At 40.4% G+C, this 18,190-nt stretch overlaps 1 pseudogene; it reads left to right on the top strand.

Annotated features, from left to right (window-relative positions):
- Positions 1–1,778: 1,778 nt before the first annotated feature.
- The window catches only part of LOC138169260 (uncharacterized), a 36,522-nt pseudogene continuing 20,110 nt past the window's right edge, over positions 1,779–18,190 (top strand).

Below are 18,190 nucleotides of genomic sequence, written 5' to 3'. Positions count from 1 at the left end.
TATAGCAAAATTATCAAAACAATGCATATTAAAAGTTTTTAAAGATGCAAAATTAAATTAAATTAAATTAACAGACATGGTGGGACTAGATGACTAAGGTTTCTTCCAGCCCTAAACATATGCTCCTGTGATCTCTGATAAAGTAAGTAGGGAATAGGTCTTAATGTCAAATGAGAAAACTGAGAAAAAGAAGAGTAAATTAACATGTCTAACATCATTCAAGCAGTTCAAGTCTCCTGACTCTTTGTCTAGAATCCTGCCTATAATTTCATCATATCTGGCCTGTTTTCATTTCTCATTCTTTTTCATCTCTCCAAAGCATCAGTGGGAGAAAGTAACATAGAAGGAGTCAGGAAAGTTCAAGATATAAGGCTGACAATCTGTTAATATGAAAAGCGAGAAAAATTTGGCAGACTTGCTCTGAGTGTGTGATGTTCACATTTCTGCTGGAGCAGAATGCCCTCAGAGGAAAGAAGGCGAGGGACCGCTAGGAATGCCTGTCTACACTATAGGTTATCAGAAACAAAGATGTGTTCCTTTAAAAAAAGTAAAGTGGGCTTCAAAGGGGGGGGGGGGGGGAAGGATTTGAAATAGCAGAAGGAAAACTTGGTCTTTGTCAGGAATTTAGAGAGTAAAAAACTCAGAGTAAGAAAAGGAAAATAATGTTCTGAACCACCACTTAAAAATATAGAATTTGTAGGTTCTTAGCAAGAGATATGCACTCAACAAAGACTGATAAGAATGTAAATGGTTGGCCTTTAAGGAATCTAATGAAAAGATAGGAGAGAGAGAACACTTTTTTCATCCAATCAATCAAGCAATAAGCATGCATTAAGCCCCTACTATGAACCAAGCACCATGCTAGATGATAGGGATAATGCAAAATTACTACAGGATCTACTCTCCTGGAGCTTATATTCTATCAGGGAAAACAACATGCACATAAATAGGTCTATATAACAGAGATACAAGGTATTGTATCCCTCTGAGGGACTGGGTGGATGGAAAAATAATCACACCTGTTTTGTAAGCCTATTTGACTAGACTATAGAGTGTATGGGGAGGAATGTTTAATAAAACTAGAAAGGTTGGTTGGGGCCACGGGGTGAAGGACTTTAAATTCTAGTAGAGGAGTTTATGTTTGATCCTACAGGTAACAGGGAAATCTTTGAGTATGCTGAGAATTAAGAATGACAGAATAAAACTCGAAATTTAAGAAAATGACTCTGGAAAATGTGTTAGAAAGGAGAGACACTTGAGGGAAGGAGGCTAGCAATGGTCCACATGAGAGGTAATGAGGGCCTGAAATGAAATAGTAGCTGGATCAGTAAACATAAAGGACAAATGTAAGAGATATTGGAGAAGGGACATAATTTGGCAATTGATTAAATAGGTGGAGTGGATGACAGTGAGGAGCTAATGGTGATGTAGAATCTGTAAACCTGCCTTTACAAGCCATCCATTGGATGCCTAGAACAAACTGGGAGGTTCCCTTGGAAAAATATTGAAGTGTGGAAGAGAGGTGCGGGGCGGTGTTGGTGACTTCTATTTTGGACGTGTTGAGTTTGCGGTATCTCTGAGACATCCAGTGTGAAAGTCTAATGGGTAGCTGGTGACTCAGAAGAAGAATTAGAGTTAGATATATAGATGACAGCTGTTTGCCTAGAGAGACTAATTATTTAATTGATAATTTTTAAATAATAATTAAATCACCAAGTGAAAAATTACAGAGGGAAGAGAGCCTAGGACAGTCTTGGGGTTCATTCTCCACCAGGGGCATGACATGGATGGTCATCCATCAAAGGAGACTGAGGAGGCAGCAGAGACAGTGGTGGCAGCAGCAGCTTCTGCAGTTCTGCAGTTCTCAGCCCAGAGAGGGTAAGTGGGTTGGACAACTGGTCAGAAAGAGAACACAGGGGACCCTTAGCTGACACTAGTTGCCACTAATACTGATTGGTACCCCTATTGCTTATACATAGTTCTAGGTTACAGTTCCAAGGTAGGAAAAAAAGCACTTGTAATTAGTCCCAAGGCAGAGAGGAGAGCTGGCACCTATTATTACAAGAAATCAGGGGACCTAGTCACATTTCCAGGGTCAAGAGGAGCACTAGTGCTGGTGGTTGCAGGGAACCAAGCACCCTTCCTGGGTAAATACCAGAGCACAGACCAGGAGAGCAATGACCACACCTCTCCACAGATCATACCACCTTAGAAGCACTGAAAACCTGCAGACCCCCAGAACTAGTTCCAAAAATAGTAGCATGAAATAGTTTAAAGCTTGAGACACAGCTTGCCCACCCCCAGGTGAGCAGAGCCCAACTTTAACATAAAGTTCAAAGTCAAGAAATAGGCTAGAAAAATGTGCAAAGAACAACAACAAATAACTTAATCATAAAATGCTACTAGAGTGGCAGAGAAGACCAAGACACAAACTCAGAAAAATATCAACAATATTTAAACAGCTACAAACAAAGCCTCAAAGAAAAAATTCAAATGGGCACAAACCCAACAAGAATATGTGGAAGAATTAAAGATACCCTATATAATATACACCCTGCATTTGGGGAAAGCATGTTTCAAAGACTTTAGAAGAAAGCTAGCAAGATCTCATGGATTAAAAGTGAAGTGATCCCAGGAGGAATGGGAAACTTTCAAGAAGGAAATTTTGAAGACACAAAAGAAAATAATTCCAAGGATGAAGAAAAATGGAACTGGTCTGAAGAGACTAATGAGAATGCAAAGTAAGTCACATATCAGAGTGAATTTTTTAAAAAGACATCTACAAAACATGTCAACAACAGTGCATCACAAAGAATGAATATCCAGATAAGTGAAAAACGGATTTATCAATAGCACTAAAGTTCAGAATGTGCCGAGGCTTTGGGGAAAGCCAAGAATAACCAAAAGGGGGGGGTTGGGCTCTAGTAGGTCAAAAGAATAATGAGACAAGGGAAAGGACCCTGATCGTGTGGACTGAGTGGAGGTAACTCCACAGAAAGAAGTTCTGAAGCTGCTGCAGTTTACTTCTATTACTTCTTCTTACTATTAGTCATTACTAATTTTAATTACTATTTTTGCTATTTCTAGTCATTTACTATTTTAAAATTACTATTTAATTTTAAATTAAATTTACTTTTTAAAAATTACTCATTTTAAATTAAAATTACTATTTAAAAATTACTAAAATAGTAAAATTATTATTATCATCAATAATTAGTAAAAACCAATAGAAGTAATTACCATTACTTCTATTTTCTTTGTCAGAAATAATGACCTTTGCAATGAAAATGGCAGAACAGAAATAGCAGAGTGTTCCTACCTAAGATAAGAACATTTTAGGGGAACACATAACTGCACCTAAAGAATTCAGAATTATTACATTCTCCAACATAGAAAAAACTGGCAGAAGTGGTTGCTGAGTCACCAGTAGTGAGAGCTAAAATATCACAGAGAATGCTTGAAGAACCATAGGATGGGAGAGGGGGAAAATATTGTCCCAAATTTGAAAGGGGGCAGAGAGACAGACAGACAGACAGAGACAGAGAGAGAGACAGACAGAGAGAGACAGAGAAAGACAGACAGAGACAGAGAGACAGAGACAGAGACAGAATGAGAGAGAGACAGAGACAGAGAGAGACAGAGAGAAGCAGAGACAGAGAAAGAGAGAGAAGGAGAGAGGGAGGGAGGAAAGGAGAGAGAGAGAGAAGAAGAAGATGAAGAAGAAGGAGGAGGAGGAGAAGAAGGAGAAGAAAGAGAGAAAAAGTATCTGCGAACTATAAATTAGTGAGTTTGACTTCAATTCCTGGGGAGGGGTGGAGGGGGGAACGGAATGGATGTTTAAAGAGATGGTTAGGGAGCACTTAGAAATGGAAGTGTTAAGAAACACTATAGAATAACTTCGTTTCCTTTTTTGACAGGGTTACTAACTGGAAATAGCAAGAGAATGTTGTAAATATAGTTTATATAGGTTTTGAAAAACATTTTTCAAAAAAGCATTTAATAAAGTAACATATACTACTGCCTGTCCCAAAAGTTTTCAGCTCTAATAGCTTCAAACTGCACTGAAGCTTTGGCGACACTGTTTTATTGTGGAAAAGACACAGAGGTATAGCTTCTATCATAAGACAGATGGATATGGGATGGGTTGAAAAGCCAAACTCTAGGAGTAATTGTTTATGATTCAAAGAAAACTTGGAAGGCGTCTCCAGTGGAGTGCCTCAGAGATCTGCACTTGTCTTTGCCCTGTTTAATGTTTTTACCAATGACTTGGTATTAAAAATGTGGAGGGCATACTAATCAAATTTGCCTTTGACACAAAACTGGTAGCTATAGCTAATCAATCAATCCATCAGCAAATTTTCACCAAATGTCTATCAGGTGTTGGACTAGGTGCTAAAGATAGAAAGATATAAATAAAATAGTCCTTTCCCTTGATTGTTTTACATTCTAGCAGGAATAATAGCATGTACACATAATAAAAAATTAAAAATTTTTAAGCAATTGGGGTTAAGTAACTTGCTCAAAGTTACACAGCCAGTTATTTCTGGGTGTGGTGGCAAGTATCAGAGCCCGGATTTGATCCTAGGTCATCCCAACTCTGGGGCCAGTACTCTTACTTGCTGTGCTACCTGGCCGCCCCTCAGCAAGTTTTTTTTGTTTGTTTGGAGGGCAATTGGGGTTAAGTGACTTGCCCAAAGTCACACAGCTAGCAAGTATGTTAAGTGTCTGAGGCTGGATTTGAACTCAGGTCCTCCTGACTAGACGGTGAAAATTGACCTAAACTTTGAAGGTCAAAATTTTGCTTTTTTTTTTTGTAGGGGGGAAAGTAGGGCAATTGGGGTTAAGTGACTTGCCCAAGGTCACACAGCTAGATTTTTGGGTCTGTGTATTATGTGACTGAGGTCAGATTTGAACTCAGGTCCTCCTGACTCCAGGGCTGGTACTCTATTCACTGTGCCACCTAGCCGCCCCATCCTGAAGGTCAGAATTTTCAGGGGGGGGGGGGAAGAATTTGCAGAGGCAGAGGTGAGGAAGAAATATATTCTAGACATTTAAGCCAACTTGTACACAGACCCAGAAATGGGAGATGGAATATTTTATGTGAAGAAAAGCAAATAGTCCAGTTTGGTTGGAGATTTTGAATTTGGAGTACATGAATGAAAGTATATGCAATAAGTCTGGGGAAATAGACTGGAGTCTAATTGTGAGGGGCAATAACAAACAGAATAGTCTCTCTGATCCTAGATGAAAGAAGGAAATCAGTAGAGTGTATTGAGAAGGGAAGTGTGCTTTGGGAATATCATTTTGACAGCTGTGTGGAAGACAGACTGAAGAGGGGAGAAATTGGTGACCAGGAGACAGGCCCTTGAGGCCACTAAGATAGTTTAGGTGAGAGGTAATGAGGGTCTAAATTTGAAGGGGGTAGGGGTGGCCACGTGGAGAGAAGGGGCTAGACCAGAGTTGAGAGCTATGTAAGAGATAGTGTCAATAAGACTGAACAGCTGATCATATATTAGAATACAGCAGAGGATTCAAAGTTTACTATGAGATTGAAAACCTAGGTGAATGGAAGGATAAAGTTATCCTCGATAGAGATAGCCTAAGTCACATCCTTCTTCCATATGCACCAGAACCTCAAGGAAGTTTAAGGTGTGTGTATGGCCATGCTGAATGTCTCGTTGGTGCAGAATGTCTAAACAACATAGAGAAGAAGTATAATGACAAGGATTGATGGATACCTCTGAAATCTTGCCCATTCCTTTCCAAGGGAAACAGATTTCTGCCTTAAGGGAAGCAGGAGGAGAGAGGGATATCAGGTTAGAACAGGGGTAGGGAAACTGAAAGGGTCACATTTGAGGACCTAGAGAGCCACATGTGGTCTTGAGGCCACAGGTTTCCCAGCCCTGGGTTACAATGATATCTAACAGCCCCCCTAAACATGCTGTTCTAGGGAAACACTTTTAGAGCCAAACAAAAAGCCACTTTCCCTGGTCACTTCTGAGGAAGTTTACCCTAGGCTTATGCTCATAGGCTTAATTCCTTCCCTCTTAAGGACAATTATACAAAAGATCACCACAACTTTCAAAGAACATGGAAACCCATTTATACAAGCAGACAGCAAGCAGAAATTGAAGGGTTTGATGGATTAGAATCCATCAGAAATACACAAGGGAAACAGCTCTTCAGATGAGGGCAAGATGAATTCTCACTCAACCAAGCAAAAGACTCTGAAGTCTCTCAGGAGGCACATGGGCAATCAGCTTCATTTTGAGCATCCCTTGCCAAGTCTGGCTGTCTCTCTCCATGTCTCTAGAGTCTGTCCCCTAGCTTGGACTCACAAATGTCTCTTTCAGAGAAGAAATGGAGATGTCTCCTCTCTAGGCTTGTGCACCCCAGTCTGCCTCTCATGCAGACATATGAAATAGTGTCTGCAATTCTTCCCAACAATTAGAGGTAGGTAGGTGCATAAAATGCCTGGCCTGGGATCAGGAAGACTTGAGTTCAAATTTGGCCAATTACTAACTGTGTGACCCTATGCAAGACACTTAACCTCTGTTTGCCTCAGTTTCTTCAACTGTAAAATGGGGATAATAATAGTACCTACCAGGAAGGGGTGTGAAGATAAAATGAGATGCCATTTCCTTCTCCATCAGGTCCCATTTTACAAATGAGGAGCTGAGGCAAAAGGGGTTAAGTGATTTACCCAGGATCACACAACTAATAAGCAACAAAGGCTTTGATTTTCCTGATTCCAGGCACAGCGCCCTATCTACTATACCACCGAGCTGTGCCAGATGGGATTGTAGAAAAATATAATCAGATAGAGAGATTTCTAAATTCTTGATCACATTATTAGAATATTTGTGAATTATTATGATGAGATCAAGGGCATGACCACCTCTGTGTTGTTCAGGTAAAGTGAAAGTGTAAGTCATGGGAGACTGAAGAATTGAGAGATTAGGGTGTCTGAATTTATCACTATGTATGTTGAAGTTTCCTAGTATAAAGAAAGGAGCTGGGGTAGAGAGGAAGACTATGAATCAGGTATTAAACACCTTGAGAAAGAAGAGAGAAAGACCTAAAGACCTGTAAGTTATTGGCATGAGGATCTTCCTAGAGTGATATATGTGTAGAGGGTAAACTAGAAAGGAAAGTGAGGGATAGTGGCTGAGGTCAGTCTTGAAGTGACCACAGGGATCAAAGAGGTTACGTGCTCCTCCTCCTGGCCAACATTAGAGAAGATGTGCTCAGTTCTAGAGAGAGTGACTGGTGGTGCAGTGCCTTGAAGGGAAGCCTGGTCTCCACAAGCACCAAGAGAGGCAGAGATTTTAGATAATGAGAAGTTTGTTGACTTCCCAGAGGTTCCAGAGGCCGGCCTGGATGAGACGAGAAGAGCTGGACCGGTTTTTGAGAGGTTTGAGGAGGGAATCAAAGGTGATGGCAGGAAAACGGAGGAATTTTTTAGCATGACTGGAGTTGGAAGAGTGAGAGTGGAGGTGTGTTAGCAAGAGGATGAGGACGTGCCTTTTGACTGGGTCCCCACCTTTAAGAGTTCTGGGAAGAAGGGCAGCCAGGTGGCTCAGCGAGTAAGAGCACCGGCTCTAGTGTCGGGACGACCTTGGGATCAAATCCGAGCTCAGACACTTAGCACCTACCCAGAAACACCTGGACGTGTAACCTTGAGCAAGTTACTTAACCCCAATTGCTTAGGGGCGGCCAGGTGGCTCAGCAAGTAAGAGCACCGGCCCCAGTGTTGGGATGACCTAGGGTTCAAATCCAGGCTCAGATACTTAGCACCACACCCAGAAATAACTGGCTGTGTAACCTTGAGCAAGTTACTTAACCCCGATTGCTTTAAAAAAAAAGAGTTCTGGGAATGGCAGAGAGCAGAGCTGGTTTTCTTTCAAATCCTAGGAAAGAAGGGAAATTGTACCTGGTATTAGTGAGCTTTCCTATAGCTAAGGTCCTGGAAGAAAGACACTTTTGGTTCTGGGCTGGATCTTGTAGGTCAGGAACCTGGTGTCTAAGGGCATCACCTAGAAGTGTGAAGTGAGATGTGTGAGGCAGGTCACATTCAAAGTCTTGGTGTCAGACTTAGTCCCACCACAGAGGCTTTGCTCTGGTATTAGCAGGGGAGGAACAAAGAACTGATTTATGGTATTGCTTTAATGAATCAGGGCAAGACCCCAGGAAAACAGTAGGCTCAGAGCAGAAGCTTCTGAGGGACAGGATAAGAGAGCTGCTCAGAGTACAGAGTACTGCGCCCACCTCCACTGATGATGACTGAATTGGACAGAATTGAGCATGTCATTGTGCAGGCTTCCCAGTTTTTATGTCCCCTCCCTCCCTTACTGCCTATGTATATCCAGACGACCAGTTAATACACTAGACAGAGTCAGGATCCTAAAAGAGTTTGACAGCTTGAACATTGCGGTGAATTGAATCAGATGGAATCCAATAAGGACCAATGTAAAGTCTTATCCTTGGGTCTAAAAAATTAACTTCACAAGTAAGAGAAACCATAATCAGATGTCATTTTGTATGGAAAAATCTTGAGATTTTGGTGGACTGCAAACTCATGAGTAGACAATATGATGTGGTTGAGAAAGGGTAGAGAGAAATAGTCAAAAAGCTAATGAACAGCTAAGCTGCATTAAGTGAGGACCAGCTTATAGGAACAAAGTGACCATCCCCTCTTACTCTGCTCAGATGACATCCAGAATATTGTGTCAAATCTGGAGTACCACAGTTGAGGGAGAATATTAATAAACTGGAGGGTGTCCAGAAGAAGGCAACCAGGGTAGCCGAGGACTTTGAGTCCATATCATATGAGGTTCATTTGAAGGAACCAGGAATTTTGAGGCTGCAGAAATGAAGACTCAAGCTCATGTAAACTATCCTCAAGTAATCTGAAGGGCTATCACATGGAAGAGATGTGTTCTACTTGGTCTTTAAAAATAGAAATAGAAGCAATGAGTAGAAATTGTAAAGAGGCAAATTAGAATCAATGTCATGAAAAACTCCCTCGGAACTGTATCAAAATGGAAAAGGTCTCTTGGGAGGTAGTGTTCCCTCCATTGGATGTCATCAAGCAGAATATGGATCTTTTGGGTCACCTATTAAAGTGAGGATTTCTTCTGGGAATACAATGTACTAGATAGCAACTGGGTCTTCTCCAACTCCAAACTGCTGAGATTTGTGTTGCTGTAATAGCACTCAACACCATTGTCTTCTTCCTCCTAATCAATACTTTCTCATTCCTTAACTTCCATAGCATGGGTTCTCTCATGTTTCTCCCCCCTCCTCTCTGACTGCTTGGGAGAGGAAGGGTAAGAACCATGAAAGTTTTTACCTTTTTCCTGGCCCCTAAATGTGAACATACTTCAATTCTCTTTTCTCTTTAATTTCTGTCAAATATTGGGAATTTTTATAACAATGAAGACATTTTCTGAAGCCTTCTGTTTGCTAAATTTATTTTCCTGCATTACAGAATAGAAAGATTACAAAATGACTCATGAACTTCCAATATGACGTTACAAAGGGAGGCAGGGAATATGGTGCACTGGAAAGATTGCTTAATCTCATCTCAGGAGATCTTGAATTCCTTACATTTAACAGTTGTGTGAGTTGTGAGCATGTCATTCAACCCTTCTGAACCTCAGTTTCTTCCCCTATAAAATGGAAAAATTATTATTATTATTATCTTTATTATTACTACTACTATCTGCCACACAGGGAAAGTACTTCAAAATCCTTAATGCAATAATCCAAATTCATTCATAATCTGCATAATCAATAATGGCCGATCTAAAATAATATATTCCTTTTTGCCTTGCAACTTCAGAAGTTTGTGAAACACCTGTGACAAGATGAGGGAGAAATTTTACTTCTTCATAAATGGGAGTTTTTTCCTTCTGCATGGCTAATAGTTTCCCTCTCTAGTTTCTTATCTTCTCCATGTTCATTGAAGGAATAAAAACATAGCCAATGCCAATGATCTCTGACATCCAGGTAGACATCTTGGGAACACAGATGGGACTGATAACAGGTCATTTTATAGGGCCTTAAAAGAAACTAAAGAAACTAACAAGGTCCATTAGACTTTCTGTCATGTATATGATGGGAAAAAATAGAGTACCATGAGATCCACTTGATTGTCCTGGTGACAGCAGCAGCCATTGTATGGGAGAGCTTTTTGGAAAATAGTTCCACCTTAGTGTTTATGCTCTGTTGGCTAGTGGGAGTTTCAGGTCCAGCATCCTAACAGAAGGGGCATTGTGATAGGCTATCAGTGACAAACAAGAAATACAACGTGCACCCAGTGGTTTGACAAGAAGGAGAAGCTCAACAAAAGGGGAATGACCTGCTTCAGTTTCCCATTTCAATCTAACATTCACTTCCTCACACAAAGATTAGTCAGGAGTGTTGGCATCCAAATCACATTCAAACCCCGTTCAATGCAGCGGGAGGCAGGCTGAAATGTTTTAAGTGGATTTTCTTTTCTGCTTTTTCTCCTTTGAAATGCTTTTAAAGTTACAGATGTTTGGCAGCCCCAAGCAGGCTGAAGACCTAAGGAAGCAAAAGGTACAGCAAGTATTTTTCTAAAAGGATACTATTTAGAGTTAGAGCTGAAGTAATTTGAATCAATGCTCTCTGACTTTCTCAAAAACATTTTCCTTTCTTTTTCTCTTCATAAAATGACTTTCATTTTACATAGAAAGTAATATAAGCTAATATTTTCTAATTCAATAAAGAGTTACTGAATTCCAACTGTGTGCGATCTACCATGCCAAGGACTATCAGAGATATGAGGATAAATGAGACATAGTTTCTGCCCTTAACAAGGTTACTATCAATTTGGGGAAGTAGGAAATGTACACAAATAAACATAGTATAATAGAAAATGAGGCCACATGGAAGAGTGGTTAGAGAACAGGTCTGGGAGTCAGGAAGACCTGTATTCAAATCCCACCCCTGACACATACTGACAGTGCGACTCTGAGCATGTCACTGAACCTCTGAGAGCCACAGGCAACTCTGTGAGGTTAAAAGTTGGGGAACAGGGGCCAATTTCCATTGGTATTTCACACTTTCTCACGGAGTGACCCCTATACCAATGAAATCAGAGGTCCATTCCAAAAACAGACAAAAACAAGAGAGAGAAATTCAAGCAACAGAGAAGGGAAAGAGTGCTTGCCACCTAACCAAGGTAAGTAACTTTGGGTATCCCCCAAGCATCTGTACTGGGTCTTCTTCTGTCTCTACATTCTCTAGGTGACCTCATAAACTCCCGTGAGTTCAAAATATATCCTCTATTCTGATACACATCTATATATCCAAGTGTAATCTCTCTCCTGAACTCTAATACTGCAGTATCAACTTCCTGATGAGTTCTGAGAGTCTCACCAGCATTTCAAAGTCAACATATATTTGAAACCACTCATCTCTTGAATTTTCTATTTGGAACCTTCCAAACTAGAAAAGTCTGCATTCTCTGTTGACTGATGCTTCCTACCTGGGACTTCAGAATTAAGAATGATAATTAGAGTGACATTAGTGGGACCCCATACTTTCTTTCTGGATGCTATCAAGCTTATCAGTGTGCTTCCCAATGAAACTTACATGAACATATCTGTGGAGACCAGGTCTCTAAGCATGCTCAGATATTCACTGCCAAGTTCCAGTCCAAGTGACCTGAGCTATATAACTAAGCATACATTGAAAAGAGGCAACTTTTATCATTTTCCTTTCTTTGACCCTATGAGGAGGTGACTACTTTGACCTGGAATCCTGATGCAAAGAACAATTTTGACACCATAGGTATCACTGAAATGTAATGAAATGCATGACTAGATTACTGTTCTGGATGAGTATACCTTATTCAAAAGAAACAGAATATGTAAAAGGGAGTAGGAGTGGGAAGGGGTAGGACTCTATATTATATGTATTCAGGTGAGGAAATCTGAGGCACAGAAAAAGAAACTATCAGGATGAAGGTCTGTCTGTCTGTCTCTCTGTCTGTCTGTCTCTCTATCTGTCTCTCTCTCTGTCTCTCTGTCTCTGTCTGTCTCTCTCTCTGTCTCTCTCTCTCTCTCTCTCTCTCTCTCTCTCTCTCTTTCTCTCTCTGCCAAAAGCAGAAAAGCTAATAACTTTTTGATGTGCTTCACTGGTAATTTGATCCTTCAAGAGGTGGAAAAGTAAAACAAATTCTTTTCTACATGATTTTCACTTCCAAGACCTTTCACTAAACTGCTTGCTATGGTGGAACTGTTGGGAACATTTCGCTTAGTACAATGCTTGGTACATTGTAGGAGTTTAATAAATGTTGATTAGTTGATTGATTGGGAAGCGATTCTCTCCTAGAATTTGTGATACAAAAGGAGAGAAAGTTTGAACATAAGTACTCTCAATTTGCAGAAAACAGATTTCAAAGGGTTCAGAGGAAAGATAGCATCTTATGAACTAAAAACTTCTAAGGAATTCAGCCCAGGAAGATTCTTATATCAAAATATGAAGGCACAAGGGGAAACAATTCTAATGATAGAAAAAAAAAGGAATTTCTTTGAAGGGACTAATGAGGATTTATGAGGAACACAACGAACAACTTTGATGACTTTAAAAAGAATTTTACAGAAAATAGAAGAAAAGTCAAGTAATAGAAGATGAATATGAGTTATATTCATCTTTTGTTATTTGGCCTTGTTTTTATTTAGTCCTTTAAAAATAGTGTCAAAAATATTAAAGCTCAAAATAACCAGAGGTTAAGTTTTTAGCTGTATTTGGAGAATAAGGAGTGTCAAAGAAAGAATATGACCTTTACTTAGGGCAGATGGGGTGATAACTGGAAATGAGGGAAAGGCAGAAAGGTTCAATTTTTGTTTTGCTTCTATGTTCGGGGGTTAGGGAGGGACTGGGCCAAGATGGCAAAGAAGTCAAGAACTCACCTAAGTTATCCCAAATTCCTGTCCATAGAACTTTAAAATGATGCCTCAAAATGAATTCTGGAGTAGCAGAACCCACAAAAGTATGAGATGAAGCAATTTTCCAGTCTACAGAAACCTAGAAGGTCAGCAAGAAAGGTCTGTGACACTAGGGTGGGAATGGAGTGCAATCCAGTGTAGAAAGTGCTACAGCAAGGCAGCAGCAGGTCTTGGGGGCAACTGAATAAAAGCAGCTTCCAGAACTGTCAGCCTACAGTCAGTAAGGGGGTCAGACAACTACTCAGAAAAAGATTACAGGGGTCCCTTTGTTGGCACTGGGTGCTGCACTCGGTTGCATTGCCCATACATGGATACAGGTCTTGGTCCTAGGTTGCAGTCCCAGCACCCTATAGCCTGTAGCTGCAAGGGAGCAGGGACCATGGTCAGAATTCCAGGACAAAAAAAGAAAAAAGAGTTCTTGTGGGCACTCAAAGAACAGAGCACAGGCCAGCAAAGTAGTAAGTGTACCTCTCCTTAGATCATACTACCTTGGAAGAACTAAAAACTTACAGGCCCCTAGAACTTGATGCCCACACTAAAGGGGCACAGGCCCGAATGCAAGGATGTTGCAATGAAATGGCGATGCGAGCCAGGCAGGAACTATTAGGGTAGTCTGTTTATTTATTCTGAGGCAAGGGTTTTTATAACAGAGGCAGTTGCATCCAGTTTTCTCATGGAAAAAAATTATTAATCAGCGTGAACTTAATTATTAGCGTCTGTGCAATCTTGGGGGGGGGGTCACTTCTCGGTAATTATGCCCTGTTTGTTGCTAACCACAGAAAGATGGTGAGCCAACACCCTGAACCATAATTAGCCCACGTGGGGAGTGGGGTCTAGGGGTATCCTGGTCCAGACTCTGCCCCATGACTGGACTGGCTCACATTGGCCCTCAACAAGAACTAGCTCTGAAAATAATTGCACAAAATCCCTGAAGCTTGGGAAGTTGCTCCCTCCATGCTGGGTGCAGATCCCAACTTTAACATAAATTTAAACATCAAGAAATCTAACAGAAATAATATAGCCAAGTTTCATATCTCCCAGATTAAGGAGAAAATATTTCAAGCAGTCAGACAACAATTCAATTGTTTGAAAATTGGTATTAATAGCAATCATCATAGCAGTCAGGATAACACAAGATTTGGCAGCTTCAACATTAAAAGATTGGAGGTCTTGGAAAACAATATTCCAGAGGGCAAAGGAGCTAGAATTACAACCAAGAACCACCTACCCAAGAGATATATTTCTATCCAGCTGAGTGTATATGTTATTCCTCCTTTGAACCAATTCTGATGAGAGTAAGGGTCTGAGTTTTCATTTTGGGATCTCTTTCAGGAGGTGATTGGTGGATTCAATTTCTATTTCACCCTCTCTAGAATATCAGGGCCCTTTTCCTTGATAATTTCTTTCCTTTTTTTTTTTTTTTTTTTTGGTCTAACAGAGCAAGCAGAGCTTTTCTCCAGGGCATCAACATTTTCTCCTTGGGAGGACATGGTATCCCAATATGACCACCATTTGTCCTTTAATTTAACAATCTCTCACCACAGGCACAACTGTCCTTAGTATACCACTGTTCCATCCCCATGGCCCTCCTTTCATAAGATACCTTTTCCCTAAAACACTTTCTCAAAAAACTGACCCAACTCTGTAGAGGATCACTACCTCTTTCAGCACAACTGCCCTCATGGTTGGACAGTCCTTTGGATCAAGTTTCTGTACCGGCTTCCCAGTGCTAGAATTTCTAGTTACCTCTCTGCTGGACAGTGAACTCATGGTGGGTTATCTTCTGGACACATGTAACTCGATATCACCCTTTCCAATACTATAACTACAATAATAGGACTGATCAATAATAATTGCCATCCTAACTCGAACTTCAAGAACTCCATCTGCCTGATCTTTTAAGAATTCTAAGTTTTGCAGTGGGTCTTTGGTCCTATAGATATAACACTAGAATAGATATAGTATATAAAATATAAGTTCAGTGTTTTATGTGTAGCCTTAAAGTTTACAGGGAAAGATTGAAAGCATAATAATAGTCACTGCCCACATAAGCCAATTAAGGGACTGATCTAGTTTTTTTTAATCTGCTAAGGGTGAGCTTTTCTGGTTCTACTAATTTAACCAAGGACAACAGAAGAAGGTTTTCAGAAACTTCCAAGGCATCATGAAACTAGCATTATATGTAATACCTACTTGGCCTTTACTTTACTTGGCTGGCTAAGTCTTGGTCTAGGAGGATAGGTGATAAAGCATTCTCACTATTCCCTTCTCACTGAGGAAGACATATCATTCAAATAGCTAAATTAACACTCTAGAGATTTAATGAGTAGAGTTCCTATAGATACTATTGATAAATTTATGAGGCTAAGTAGATTCCCTAACCCTAAGTATTTTAAAATAATATTCCATATTCATCCAAAAATTTGCAGTGAAGTTTTACCCAATATGCTATGGGATTTTTTCAATTTTCTTCTATCCCAAGGATGCCAGTGAAGAATATAGGTAGTCACTTTTGCCATGGGACTAGCCCATGTTCTTTTTTGATGACTCATTTTAGGCAAGAATATAAGGTCAAGGGGGCAGAGCCAAGATGATGGAGTAAAAGCAGGAACTTGCTTGAGCTCCTGCTCAACCATCTCCAATACCTGTAAAATATGACTCTAAACCCACAAAGTGACAGAGAGAAACAAATCTCCCACTGAAGGCAGCCTTGCAGGCCAACAGGAAGGTTCTATCACACCATGCTGGGAGCTAAGTGCAGACTTAGCTGTGTGAACCATATGGGCCCAGACCCCAGGCAGCCTGGACCAGCAGCTCAGATCAGCCGGAGCAGACTTCAGGAGAGTGAATCACTGGCAGCTGTGGTGGTTTCCAGAATTCTCAGCCCATAAATGCCAAAGAGAAAGTTAAAGGTCAGTAGGGAACCCTGTTGATCCAGGGTGAAAGAAGAGCGGAGTCTAGCCCCTGCCCCCAGGGCAGCAGAGGTGACAGAAGCTGCAACTGCTGCCGCTGCTGCTGCTTCTGGCTGCTGGCCTACAGATAATAGGGGGACCAAGTGACTGTCCAGAGGACATTTGCAGGAATCTGCTGGCACTGAGGCAGGATTCTCCTACTTTGCCCTGCTTGAATCTGGGTCACAGTCCTGAGTGGTGGTCCTGGGGTGAGAGCGCTGGTGTGGCAGAGTTTGTTGAGTCTGTGGAGAGAAAGCCCTCCTCACAGTTCTGAGGCAGCTATCTGGAAAAAACTCTGACAACAGCTGCACAAAACACCAGCAATTGAGGACACAGCACTCTCCACTCTGGAAGCAGAGTTCTACCATGGCAAAGACCTCAAAAGTCAAGTAATTGGCTGGCAAGATGAGCAAACAGAGGAAGCACAATCAGACCATAGAATCCTTTTTGGCAACAAAGAAGATCAAAACATAGAACCAGAAGAAGACAACAAAGTCAAAACTCCTGCACCAAAAGCCTCCAAGAAAAATATGAATTGGTCACAGGTCATGGAGGAGCTCAAGAAGGATTTTGAAAATTTAGTAAGAGAAGTAGAGGAAAAATTGGAAAGAGAAATGAGAATGATGCAAGAAAATCAGTATATGTGTGTGAATGTGTATATATGTGTACATGTATACATAGACAGAGGGCACAGAATGAATTGAATATGAGGGGATGGCATCTAAAAAATAAAATTAAGAGGTAAGAGAGGAATATATTGGGAGGAGAAAGGGAGGGATGGAATAGGGTAAATCATTTCACATAAAAGAGGGAAGAGAAAACTGCTACAATGGAAGGGAAGAACAGAAAGGTGAAAGGGAATAAGTCAACCTTGTTCTCATTGGATTTGGCTTAAGAAGGGAATAATATATAAAATTAATTGGGCATTTTACCCTACAGGAAAGTAGGGGAAAAGGGGATAAGAGGGGGGATGATAGAAAGGAGGGAAGGTTGGGGGAAAGCATACTTAGAAACAAACATGTTCAAAAAAGGGACAGGGTCAAAGGAGAAAACAGAATAAATGGGGGGTGGGAGTGGGATAGGATGGAGGGAAATATAGTCAGTCTTTCACATTATAACTACTATGGAAATGTTTGCATAACTACACATGTACAACCTATATTGAATTGCTTGTCTTCCCAGTGGGGTTGGGTGAGGAGGGAAGAAGGAAAAGAATCTGGAAATCCAAGTTTTAAAAACAATGTTAAAAATTGTTTTTTACATGCAACAGGGAAATAAGATATACAGGCAATGGGGTATACAAATCCATCTTGCCCTGAAAGAAAATAAGACGGGGGAAGGGGTGTTCAGTATGCTTATTATATTGGGATGGGAGTAAGGGAGAGAGGGGGAAAAAATTTATAACTCAAAATCTTGTGAAAGTGAGTGTTAAAAACTAAAAAATAAATAAATTCATTTTTTAAAAAGAATATAAGGTGTCAGTTACAGTAGAGTTATTCATATGAATTAGTGGAGGGAGTTTCTAGGCAGGGAGTTTTCTACAACTGTTGAAAGCACAGATCTGAATATGTATTTTTGTGACATGTGTATCCTCTGATGGATATGCCTAATGATGCCATTAGATAATGCTGCATTCTTGAAGACTATGCCAGATAGCATAAGCTCCATCTTACCAAATTACAAAAGTGTCAAGTATGGGGTAGTTTTTCCATGATCATACTTTTCTTATTCACTTTGTTCCCTAGGTATAATAGGGATGACACCAAGGACTTGAAGGCTATCCAGAAAATTCACGATGGTTTATCCAGAATATTCTGTTCAATATGAGAATGAAAATTGGTATAAACAGACAAAATTGACTAGTTACAGCCTGTTCTGAATCAGATGTCTGCTTCCAGGTGCTTCTCAAAGGAAAGGTTATACAGTAAATATTAAATTAGAAGAGAGAAAAATGGGGGGGGAGGACTGTGTGATCAGAGAAGCTCCAATTTACTTTTTAAAACAGGTTGTAGACCCAGAAAAATATGAAATAGGTAAAAGTAAGAGATATCAATGTTATCACCATATCTTATGAAAACACAGACATACAAAATAGCTATCACAACCAGGAAATCAAAAGAGGTAATATTGGCCAACATACAATTGATATCTTTGTCAGACAGAGAGATGTGGCAATGCAGATTTAGAGAGTACAAGGTCACATACAAAATATGGTGAAGGACAATAGGAGATTCTGAGCAGTATCATTTTACCAGAAAA

The sequence above is a fragment of the Petaurus breviceps genome, unplaced genomic scaffold (genome assembly GCF_028583685.1).
Source record: "Petaurus breviceps papuanus isolate PSGF00001 unplaced genomic scaffold, PetGlider_PUasm1.0 126, whole genome shotgun sequence".
NCBI lineage: Eukaryota > Metazoa > Chordata > Mammalia > Diprotodontia > Petauridae > Petaurus > Petaurus breviceps.
The sequence above is the reverse complement of the archived record's forward strand: the minus strand, read 5'-3'. Positions and strand labels throughout refer to the sequence as shown.